The sequence below is a fragment of the Saccopteryx bilineata genome, chromosome 4 (assembly GCF_036850765.1).
Source record: "Saccopteryx bilineata isolate mSacBil1 chromosome 4, mSacBil1_pri_phased_curated, whole genome shotgun sequence".
NCBI classification, from domain to species: Eukaryota; Metazoa; Chordata; class Mammalia; order Chiroptera; family Emballonuridae; genus Saccopteryx; species Saccopteryx bilineata.
The window spans coordinates 118,020,468-118,031,373 of NC_089493.1; the positions used below are offsets into that span (position 1 = coordinate 118,020,468).

The 10,906-nt window shown below is 36.4% G+C and overlaps 1 non-coding gene across 1 annotated transcript; it reads right to left on the reverse strand.

The window, feature by feature from the left end:
• Positions 1 to 567: 567 nt before the first annotated feature.
• Positions 568 to 674, reverse strand: LOC136336906 (U6 spliceosomal RNA). The gene has a single exon (XR_010731641.1). It is a non-coding gene; the product is annotated as a U6 spliceosomal RNA (small nuclear RNA).
• Between the last annotated feature and the right edge of the window lie 10,232 nt (positions 675 to 10,906).

A 10,906-nucleotide genomic window follows, 5' to 3' on the forward strand; every position in this document is an offset into this window, starting at 1 on the left:
TTAAATTTTATGATTCCACTCCTGTTGGTTTTATTCCTATCCAGTGATATACATTCCATTCTGCAGGAGAGTTATAGAAGGGGGATGTGATAATATAAGCAGAATGACTTCTTATCCTATTAGGTTATTTTTTAATTATTGAAATCACATAGATATTATACTTTTTCTAATGTATAATAAATATGATTAGAAAAACATAATTTTCTAAAATAAGTGATTAAAATATTTGTGGCAGTAACAAAGAAACACTTTATTAGGAGGCATGAAAACTGGGGTCTACTATTGTATTTTCCACTCATTAACTCTGTGACCTTGGGTGAGTCATTTCATTTCTTTAATCTTCAGTTGATTATCCATAAAGTGGGATAGTATTTTATTTGCTGAAGACAGGAAATTGCATAAATTAATATCTTCCCTTAAAGCTATAAGAGCTAGTCAGTATCCCATGGCTTTGTATTTTATGTAAAGTCAGTAAATATATTATATATCCATATTTACTAGATATTTTTTTTCCAGAAATGCACAAGTTCTGTAAGATGTAGTCCATATACACTTTTTTTTTTTTTTTTAAATATGGAACGCTTCACGAATTTGCATGTCATCCTTGCGCAGGGGCCATGCTAATCTTCTCTGTATCGTTCCAATTTTAGTATATGTGCTGCCAAAGTGAGCACCATATACACTTTTAATGAAAACTTTTTCCTAATGAAATATGCATTTTTAAATTTCATTACATTTCAAAAGCAGGTTTGTATTTCAAAGAGAATGTAATCATCAGACTTACCATATTTTTTAAAGGTGTTTGTTTTGAAATCTGGGGGAAAAACTACTTGATTTATTAAGAACTATTATTTTTTTTAAAGAAATGATGATCAAGTAATTATTTTGTTATTTAACAGCTTGGGGCTAGAGGAAAAGAGTGGGGTCAATTTAAAATAGTAGATAGACATTTTTACCTGAGTTTGTAGGAAAACTATCAAGGATAAAGCATAGCTATTTGGGTGACTTTCAGTTGTGGAAATTTGATTAGCTCAGTTTGTGAAGGATGCTTGAAACCTGATGACAGGGTTTTATCTCCTGGTTAGATGACATTGCCTATGCTATTTACCTGTATGTGGTTGGGGTTGTGGATGAATGTAGAGTTACTTTTAAACATTTGCTTGGAAAGTTCAGAAGACAAGTAAGGATTTGTGTTGAGATTTCCATTCTAGTCCTCTGTCTCCCACAAAACAATTTTTCAAATTCTTACCCTGTGTTTCTATAAACTCATCTTTCACTGGCCAATGTTCTTAGAACTCAATGCGGTAAGCAGGAACACATGTTCTCATGGCATGCGTGATGACTCTGAGCTCTCCTAACGATCTTCAGAAATCTTGGGACAAAGATAAAAATTGAAAGAGAGGGCCTAGCATAATTAGTGGAACTCTAAATCTTACCTACACATTCAGAAATAGGTGCTTTCAGTGTGTGTCTCATATAAAAACTTGAGTTGGACATTCTCATTCTCTGGGAGAGAATGGTGCTTTACACTATCGCAAAAGGGAACCTTTAAGGAAGTTCGCTATTTTCCCATTTGGAATTTGGAAAAAATATTTTACATATATTGAACAATCAAACCTTATCGTTTCCAGAAAGTTGCAGGTCATTCTGACAAGGATGTTTAACACTTTCTGCGATAACAAAGTTGCCTCAAGCATGGATGCAGACAATTTGAAAAATCTCTCAAATTGATCTGAGCAGAATTCTGTGCACTTCTTAGGTATATCTGAGCAACTTGGCTTTTTTTTTTTTTTTTTTTTTTTTTTAACAGACCCTTCATATCCAATGCTGGAGTTCCCAGGTACTATTAAAAGGTCATCCAGGTATGCCTAGAGGCTTAGGGGAACATTACATTCCAAGCCTCTGCTGTGTCCTCTCTCCCTCCTTACCTTCTATTCTGGTTTAAATTTCCAACTCACACCTGTCTTCTGCCTTGGTGCCTGGTTTTGATGTCTCAACTAAACTGCATGGACATGGTCTCTGAAAAAACTTGGGTCTACATTTTGGTCCTCTGGCTGGTATACCTCATTTGGGGGTGGGCTTAGACCTCTGGGCTCTAGCTCAGATCAGCAATCAGTTTACTTGAAATATCAACCATTATTTACAGTTACTAGAAAACAACCATCTTTATTTCTGAAATAAAAATATTTTATTTTTTTGTTGCTCAAGAAGGATGTTTACCAAGGTACTAACAGTATTAGAGCTATAATCTTCTCCATGTCTTATGCTATCTGTCTTTTATCATTACTAGAAGAAAAGTTTACTAAATTTATGATCTTTGAACTGTTTAGGAAAGTTTGTTCTTGGAAAGCATTTTTTCAGTTACAATATAGATTCTTTTTACAAGATAGATTAGTCTATAAAAGGAATATACTAAAACTTTGCAGTTGTGGCTTCTTCTCTGAAGAACTTTTTTCTTATCAGAAAGATAGAAGGAAAAATAACTTGAGAGTGAAAATAATTTCTTCTTAAAAGACAACATGTTTATTTTTATTAGTATAAGTTGTAAATGAAAGTAGTTAATACTCCATAATTCTATCCAGTAACAATGACTGAGAAATGTGAGAAATTTTTCAACTTGGAACAAAGAACCAGGATTCTTACCTTATCCTGGGAATTTTTTTTATGCTAAATAAGTAGAAAACAAAGACTCTGGCATTCAACTCTTTCAGTAATATTAGTAAATTCTTTCCATGGATCAATAGTAGAGGGAATCAAGGTGGTATCTCTACTAGGTTTTTTTCTTTAGCATTTAAAATAAACAATGCATTTTGTTTACCAGACAAACAAACCATGTTTATTTTTTTATTTTATTTATTTACTTATTTTTCTTCATTTTTCCGAAGCTGGAAACTGGGAGGCAGTCAGACAGACTCCCACATAAGCCCGACTGGGATCCACTTGGCATGCCCACCAGGGGGCGATGCTCTGCCCCTCTGGAGCGTCACTCTGTTGCATCGAGAGCCATTCTAGCACCTAAGGCAAAGGCCATGGAGCCATCCTCAGCGCCCGGGCCATCTTTGCTCCAATGGAGCCTTGGCTGTGGCAGGGGAAGAGAGAGACAGGGAGGAAAGAGAGGGGGAGGGGTGGAGAAGCAGATGGGCGCTTCTCCTGTGTGCCCTGGCCGGAAATCGAACCTGGGACTCCTGCATGCCAGGCCGATGCTCTACCACTGAGGCAACCGGCCAGGACAACAAACCATGTTTAAATGAGATTTATAAAGCTTTACTTTTCTGAGTGATGAATTTGATGAAACTTTGCTACAAATATTAATTCTAATTCTGGGTTCAGAATACAGAAGTCCATTTGAAAGTGATAATACAAGTTGTCACATAAATAAAGATAAAAGGAAATTTAGTTGAACGTGTCTCATGTTTTGTGTACAGGGGGCTTATCTTTACAATTTTCTATTTTCAAAGTAGATTGTCCAAACCAAACCACATTCTACTCTTACACAGGCATTTGTTTTGATTTCTTCCTTTAGAGGTATTTTGTTTGCAGTGTAGGGTTTTTAAGTAGTCTTTTTTTAGATGGAAAAATACATTCTAGATACATACATCTAATACATTTAGATGCTATTAATTGGTTTACTTCTGGAAAAAATATTACCTTGAGGTATCAAGCCAAAGCATTTAGTAATATTAATTAATGTTAAAATAGTTTTTATTTTAATTTTTAAAATATGTATGTATGTATCTATGTATTTTTCTTTTTTTTTTCTTTTTTTTTTTCTTTGTATTTTTCTGAAGCTGGAAATGGGGAGAGACAGTCAGACAGACTCCCGCATGCACCCGACCAGGATCCACCCGGCACACCCACCAGAGGCGATGCTCTGCCCACCAGGGGGCGATGCTCTGTCCCTCCGGGGCATCGCTCTGCCACGACCAGAGCCACTCTAGTGCCTGGGGCAGAGGCCAAGGAGCCATCCCCAGCGCCCGGGCCATCTTTGCTCCAATGGAGCCTTGGCTTTGAGAGGGGAAGAGAGAGAGACAGAGAAGAAGGAGGGGGGGGTGGAGAAGCAAATGGGTGCTTCTCCTATGTGCTCTGTCCAGGAATCGAACCCGGGTCCCCCACACGCCAGGCCGATGCTCTACCGCTGAGCCATCCAGCCAGGGCCTATGTATTTTTCTGAAGTGAGAAGTGAGGAGGCAGACAGACAGACTCCTGCATGTACCCAACTGGGATTCATCCAGCATTCCACTAGGGGTCAATGCTGTTCCCATCTGGGGCATTGCTCCTATGTGACTGGAGCCATTCTAGCACCTGAGGTGGAGGCCATGGAGCCATCCTCAGTGCCCAAGCCAACTTTGCTCCAGTAGAGCCTTGGCTGTGGGAGGGGAATTAATGTTAAAATTGTTACAATCACCACTGAACGCTTTGCTGGGTAGATCACCACCACACAAATAAATGTTCCTACCAGTTCCTGAAGGAAATCTTGGGAGAAAAAATCTTGGGGAATTATACTTTGGTGTCCGGGTATCTGCCATTGAGGAAAGTATCCTCATTGAATCCTGAAAAGCTGTTGTACTCAAAACTGTAAAGCTGCTTGTTTTGCCTTTCCAAGTGTACCTCCTTTGGAATGCCTATATCATAGTATGGGGTTTGGATAAGCCTAGGAATCTGTGTTTTGATAAACCACTATATCAAATACTTGGCTATAATTGGTGGTACCTTTTCTTTAACTTTCATTCACAATTTGAAGACTGTTTCCCTAGTCTGCTTACTCCATGGAACATAAGGAAGGAATCTAGGGGATTGGTTGCTAGGAAGATAAATCCTAGAAAATCTTGTGGATTAAGGAATGACATAGACAGCAGCAATTTGGTGAAATGTAAGGAAGGACCATCTGACCTGACCATTAGAATTGTATAGTGGATACTGTGGTTGTCTCCACCATTTCATCTTTCCTCCATTTTGTAGTAGCCATGCAGTTCAGGGTGAGATGAAATGGGGAGAGGGTGACTGTACCACAATTCTAGTGCTGGGTCCTAGTTCTTTTTAACCCTTATCACATTTGTCTTTGTCCCTGGGTTCAGAGAAGAAACCAGGTTGATCTGCTAAATCAGACCAACACTGAAGTCTTCCATTTCTCTTAACTTTACAGTTATATGAATCAATATATTCTCTTTATTTTTTAAGCCAGTTTGAATTGGGTTTTGTATTACTTTCAAAATGAGGAGTCTAGGCTAATATAGAATACTAATTTTAGGTAGATCACAGAGAGAAATCACTTTAACCACTTTGATTGTCCAATTTCAATATTTAGCAAAGAATAAAATACAAAAATGCCATTTTGCATGATATTCTCAACAGTACACTGAATGAAACCCAGAAATATAGACTAGGGAAATAAATGCTAGCCCAATGGTCTTTTAGCTCAATTTAAAAGGCAAAAATGAATAGCTTGCCAGATGGAAGAGCATAATAGTTATTACTAAAAGGCTAATTGATGATCATTTCTCCAGATGAAAATTTCTATTATTTACAAAGTCTTGTTCTGAAAATACTGTATTCCTTTAGAGTCAATTCTTTTGCATGTTCTGAGTCTTTTAGAAACCAGCAATTAAATCTTTAGAGGGTTTTTGCATGACTGATTTTCAAATGGATTCTCAATATGATCATGGCTCAGAATGATAGCATTAGTGAGAACTCAGAGTATCTGAGTATCTGGATTTGTGCATGCAAACTAAATGTTAAGCAAGGCAGGTAAATAAGGGAAGAAGGAAGTTTATCAATCAAGAAATAGAAAGAAACAATGAAATTAGTAGATTCCTAAAATTAAATGCTTAGTATCAGATCTAGGAAAATCACTTTTGTTTTATTTATTCAGTGAATATTTGTTAAGTATCCATTCTGTGCATATGCTATACTTAGAGCTTCATAGAATAGTCAGCAATCTGAAAATAACATGCACATCACTGCTTCCATGAAACCTTCCCTTCTTGGTCCAGATCCCTTCTCTGATCCATTGTACTTAATGATTTTGTTGTATACTATTCTTTCTTGTACTCTAATATATGGGAGGCAGTAAATTGTAAGGATTTTGGAGACCACACACCAATGTGTGAATCTCAGTCCCTCTATCTTTTATCTGTAGTCTTTGCCAGGTCTCTGACATTCTCTAAACTTTGTATGACTCATCTGTAGAATGGAAGATAATGATTCCTACCTCCTAAGATTGTGGTTGTTGTGAGAACTAAGTGACATAATGAATGTGAAGCAGTAATCCTAGTGGATGAGTGCTAATTAGCATAGATAATAATATATAATTAATTATAATATATTTTAATATGTTTCATATTATAATAGATTTATAGATTTTTAACATAATTTTTTATTTTTCAATTACAGTTGACATACGATAGTATTGTACATTAGTTTCAGGTGTACCACCCAGTGATTATACATTGCCTAACTTACTAAGTGATAATCCCAGTAAGTTTTATACCCATCTGACACCTTACCTAAGTATTAAAATATTATTGTCTATTTTCTTTATGTTGTACTTGATATCCCCATGACTATTTTGTAACAACCAATTTGTACTTCTTAATTCTTTTGTCTTTTTTGCCCATCGTTCTAATCCTCTTCCAATCAGGCAGCCATCAAAATGTTCTCAGTATCTATGAATTTGTTTCCTTTCTGCTTGTTTATTTTGTTTTTTTTAGATTCAATTGCTGATAGATATGTATTGATTGCCATTTTATTGTTTATATTTTTTATCATTATTTTTCTTCTTAAAGCAGACTCTTTAACATTTCATACAATACTGATTTGGTGGTAATAAACTTCTTTAACTTTTTCTTGTTTGAGAAGTATCTGTTTAGAAATCAGATGACAGTCTTTTGAGAGCTCCCTTGTAAGTAACTATTTCCCCATGTATAAGATGCTCCCATGTATAAGATGCACCTTAATTTGGGACCCAATATTTGTAAAGAAATGTATTACTTAAAATTATTGAACTCAAATTTTTGTCATCGTAATAATCAAACAACTTCTCATCATTGTCAAAACTCCCATCCATTAGCTTGTCCTCATCTGTGTCTGATGATGAATCACTGTCTTCAACAATGAGTGCAAAATCAGCATGAAAAAGTGGGAAATGCAAACAAAAAAATCTACAACAACTGTATAAGACACACACAGTTTTTAGACCCCAAATTTTTCTAAAAAAGTGTTTCTTATACATGAGGAAATATGGTAACTGCTTTTCTCTTGCTGCTTTTAAGATTTTCTCTTAAGGTTAAAGAAACTTCTGTATTTTAATTACGGTATATCTTGGTGTGTGCCTCTTTAGATTCATGTTGTTTGGGACTCTGTGCTTCCTAGACTTGTATGTCTATTTCTTTCATCAACTTAAGGATGTTTTCTATCATTACTTTTTCAAAAAGTTTTTCAGTTTCTTGCTCCCTTTTATAAATATCTATTGAATAGAAAATCACTTTTTACTTGAACTTTGAGAAAAATATAAGATTTTGAGAGTTTGTTATCTATGCATATGGTATATAATTTATAATCTAAATTTACCAATAATCAGGTGCCTTTAATTCATAAAACATTTTGCTGCTTTCAAAGTAAATGTAATGTATTTGACATAATTTGATTCTCTCTGTCATCTCATGATCTCTTCTGGGTAAGTATGTTTACCTCCATTTGATAGATGTATCATATGGGGGACAGGGAAGATAAAAGATGGTACTGGCTATAAGTGGAAGAATTAAACTGAAATCAAAATCTTCTGACTTTGGTCCATGGCTCCCTTCTGTAAAAATGACATTGAAGTTACCTATTTTTAAAATTGTTCTTAGTGATTTGACTTTATGAATAGTGGAACTACTGCAAACTTTTTTAGAGAATGATTAGCTTCCTGGAAGGGGTGGTGGACAATAGAAAAGTAAAGAAAAAGTGCTTTAAAAAAGACTTTGGAAAATAAGTGAAATCTTTTTGAGGCACACTGCTCACAAAAATTAGGGGATACTTTATTGCTTCGTATTTTTTGTGAGCAGTATATATTGCCAGAGAATTGGTATTGATGTTGTATAAATCTAAATTTGTGAAGATTTTGAGAAAAACAATTAAGTTTTTAGCACCAACCATTTTTTGGAGACAATTATTGTTCTTTTCTTTAAAAAAAAAAAAATTTTTTTTTTTTTTTTTTTTTTTTGTATTCCTCTGAAGCCGGAAACAGGGAGAGACAGTTAGACAGACTCCCGCATGCGCCCGACTGGGATCCACCCGGCACGCCCACCAGGGGCGACGCTCTGCCCACCAGGGGGCGATGCTCTGCCCCTCTGGGGCGTCGCTCGGCCGCGACCAGAGCCACTCTAGCGCCTGGGGCAGAGGCCAAGGAGCTATCCCCAGTGCCCCGGCCATCTTTGCTCCAATGGAGCCCTGGCTGCGGGAGGGGAAGAGAGAGACAGAGAAGAAGGAGGGGGGGTGGAGAAGCAAATGGGCACCTCTCCTGTGCGCCCTGGCCAGGAACCGAACCCAGGTCCCCCACACGCCAGTCTGACACTCTACCACTGAGCCAACCAACCATGGCCAAAAAATTTTTTTTTGTAACAGAGACAGAGAGAGGACTGACAGATAGTAAGGGAAAGAGATGAAGAGTATCAATTATTCATTGCAGCACCTTAGTTGTTCATTGACTGCTTTCTCATATGTTCCTTGACTGGGGGGGGGGCTACAGCAGATCAAGTGACCCCTTGCTCAAGCCAACGACCTTGGGCTCAAGCTGGTGAGCCTTGTTCAAACCAGATGAGCCCACGCTGAAATGAGCAACTGTGGGGTTTTGAACCTGGGTCCTTCACATCCCAGTCCGACACTCTATCCACTGCACCACTGTCTGGTCAGGCAACAATTATTTTTCTTCAGATAATCATCTTGTGAAGAACAAAATACACTCAGTCACTTGAGGACAGGACTGTATCAGAGAGAGAAAAAGTTTTTCAGCCCCAGATAATGGTTTCAGATGACCATAAATATTAACAAAATATTAACAAAATATAACAAAATATAAAGATAATATTTCTACATTAAAGCCTTTACATTCTGAGTAGTAGATGAGGCCACTGAAATGATTTCTCCGTAAGTAATTTTAGCAATGTAAAAATAGCACCCTGGTATAGTTCAACTCTTGATAAGAATTGAATGAGTATGCAAGTTTTTACATCAAGGGCATTTTAACCAATCTGTGTCTTAAGTGAAATTGAGTCTGTGGTCAACACTGAACACATAAATCCAATTGTGCAGTTATTTTAAAACTGTGTTTCAGAAGGAGGTATGTTTAAGTATTTAGCAGTGAACATGATGAGAAAAAAGGAAATCCTTAATTTGGTTTAAGTAAGATGAATACAAAATTTTATGCATTTTATTCAAGACAAAAGTCCTGGCTATTTTATTCAATAGCTAGGGTATATTTTCAGTCAAGTACTTAATAATAACTTATTTGCTTATTTGGGAAAACCCAAAGATAATTGAGCTTACAAGCTTGGGCATTGAGAGAAAAAATAAAACATGAAACAATGAAATCGGTGGAAAGGTTCTCAGAAATAAGTACGAATTCAACAGAGGCTCATTGATGAGAGAGATGACTATAGATGAGAGATGTCAGAGAATGCATTAGGGAAGAGGTAGGCCCTGTGTTGATGAATACCTAATTAAGTAAAGGCCACTAGAAGCAAGAAAGAATGTGCAAAAGTCTAAAAGGTAGGAATATACATGATTCTTGCAACACAAGAAGACCTCCATTTCAACCATGTTAATCTTTCTTCTTTAAATTTTTATACACATCATCTTTTTTGTTATTTACTTGTATATTATATTTACATTATTTAAAATTCTATTGCTGTGTCACAACCATAAATTTAGCAGTTAAAAACAACATCTATTATCTAACAGTGCTATAGGTCAGAAGTCCAGAGGGACTCAATTGTATTCTCTGCTTAAGGTTTTTATGAAGTTGAAATCAGGTGTCAGTCTGAGCTCCTGTCTGGAGACTTGGTAGAGAATTTACTTCTAAGCTCATTCTGGCTGTTGGTAGAGTATAGTGCCTTGAGGCTGTGAGATAAAGGTTCTTGTTACCTTGCTGGCTATTAGCTGGAGGCCTCTCTCAGCTTCTAGAGGCTGATTGCACTTCCTGCTACATGGCTTTGTACATCTCTAAGTCAGCAATGTCAAATCCCTCTTACTCTGAATATTTCTGACCTCCTCTTATGGAACTAGCTGGAGAAAACTCTTTCTACTTTTAAAGTGCTCCTGTGATTATATTAGGTTTACAAGGATAATGCCTTCAGCTTATGGTCAACTGATTAGTAAGTTCAATTACATCTTCAAAATCCCTTTTGCCAAATAGTGTAACATAATCAGAGGAGCAATAAGAGGAGTTGGAGATCATGGGAGCCATCTTAGAATTCTGTCTACCACATTTACATTATTTTTATTTAGCAATTTTATAAATATATGTGTTTTTTTTCATACAATTTAATTGTAAGCTGCCTGAAGATAGAAAGCTGTTTTCTACCTCACTAAAGTTCTCCACAGCATTTGTAGTAGTACATTCTTGTTAAATACCTATTTAATTAAATTGCTTTGTGCTAGATGGAGAAGAATAAAATATGTCTGTTGTCTTGAAGGCTTTTATACATTAAATTTGGTTTCTCAGATCCAAAACCAAGTTAAATGTTATTCAGCTGTCTAGAAACATTCAAACTGATTCAGCAAACTTGTCCAGTTATTTCAAACAATCTGTTTTTGTGCTTGGATGGTGATTGCTATGGGACATTGGGCTTAAGAATGCAAATTCTTGAAATATAGAGAAGAAAGTCATGCATATTCTGTATCATGCCTTCCATTGTTAAGGCTCAGT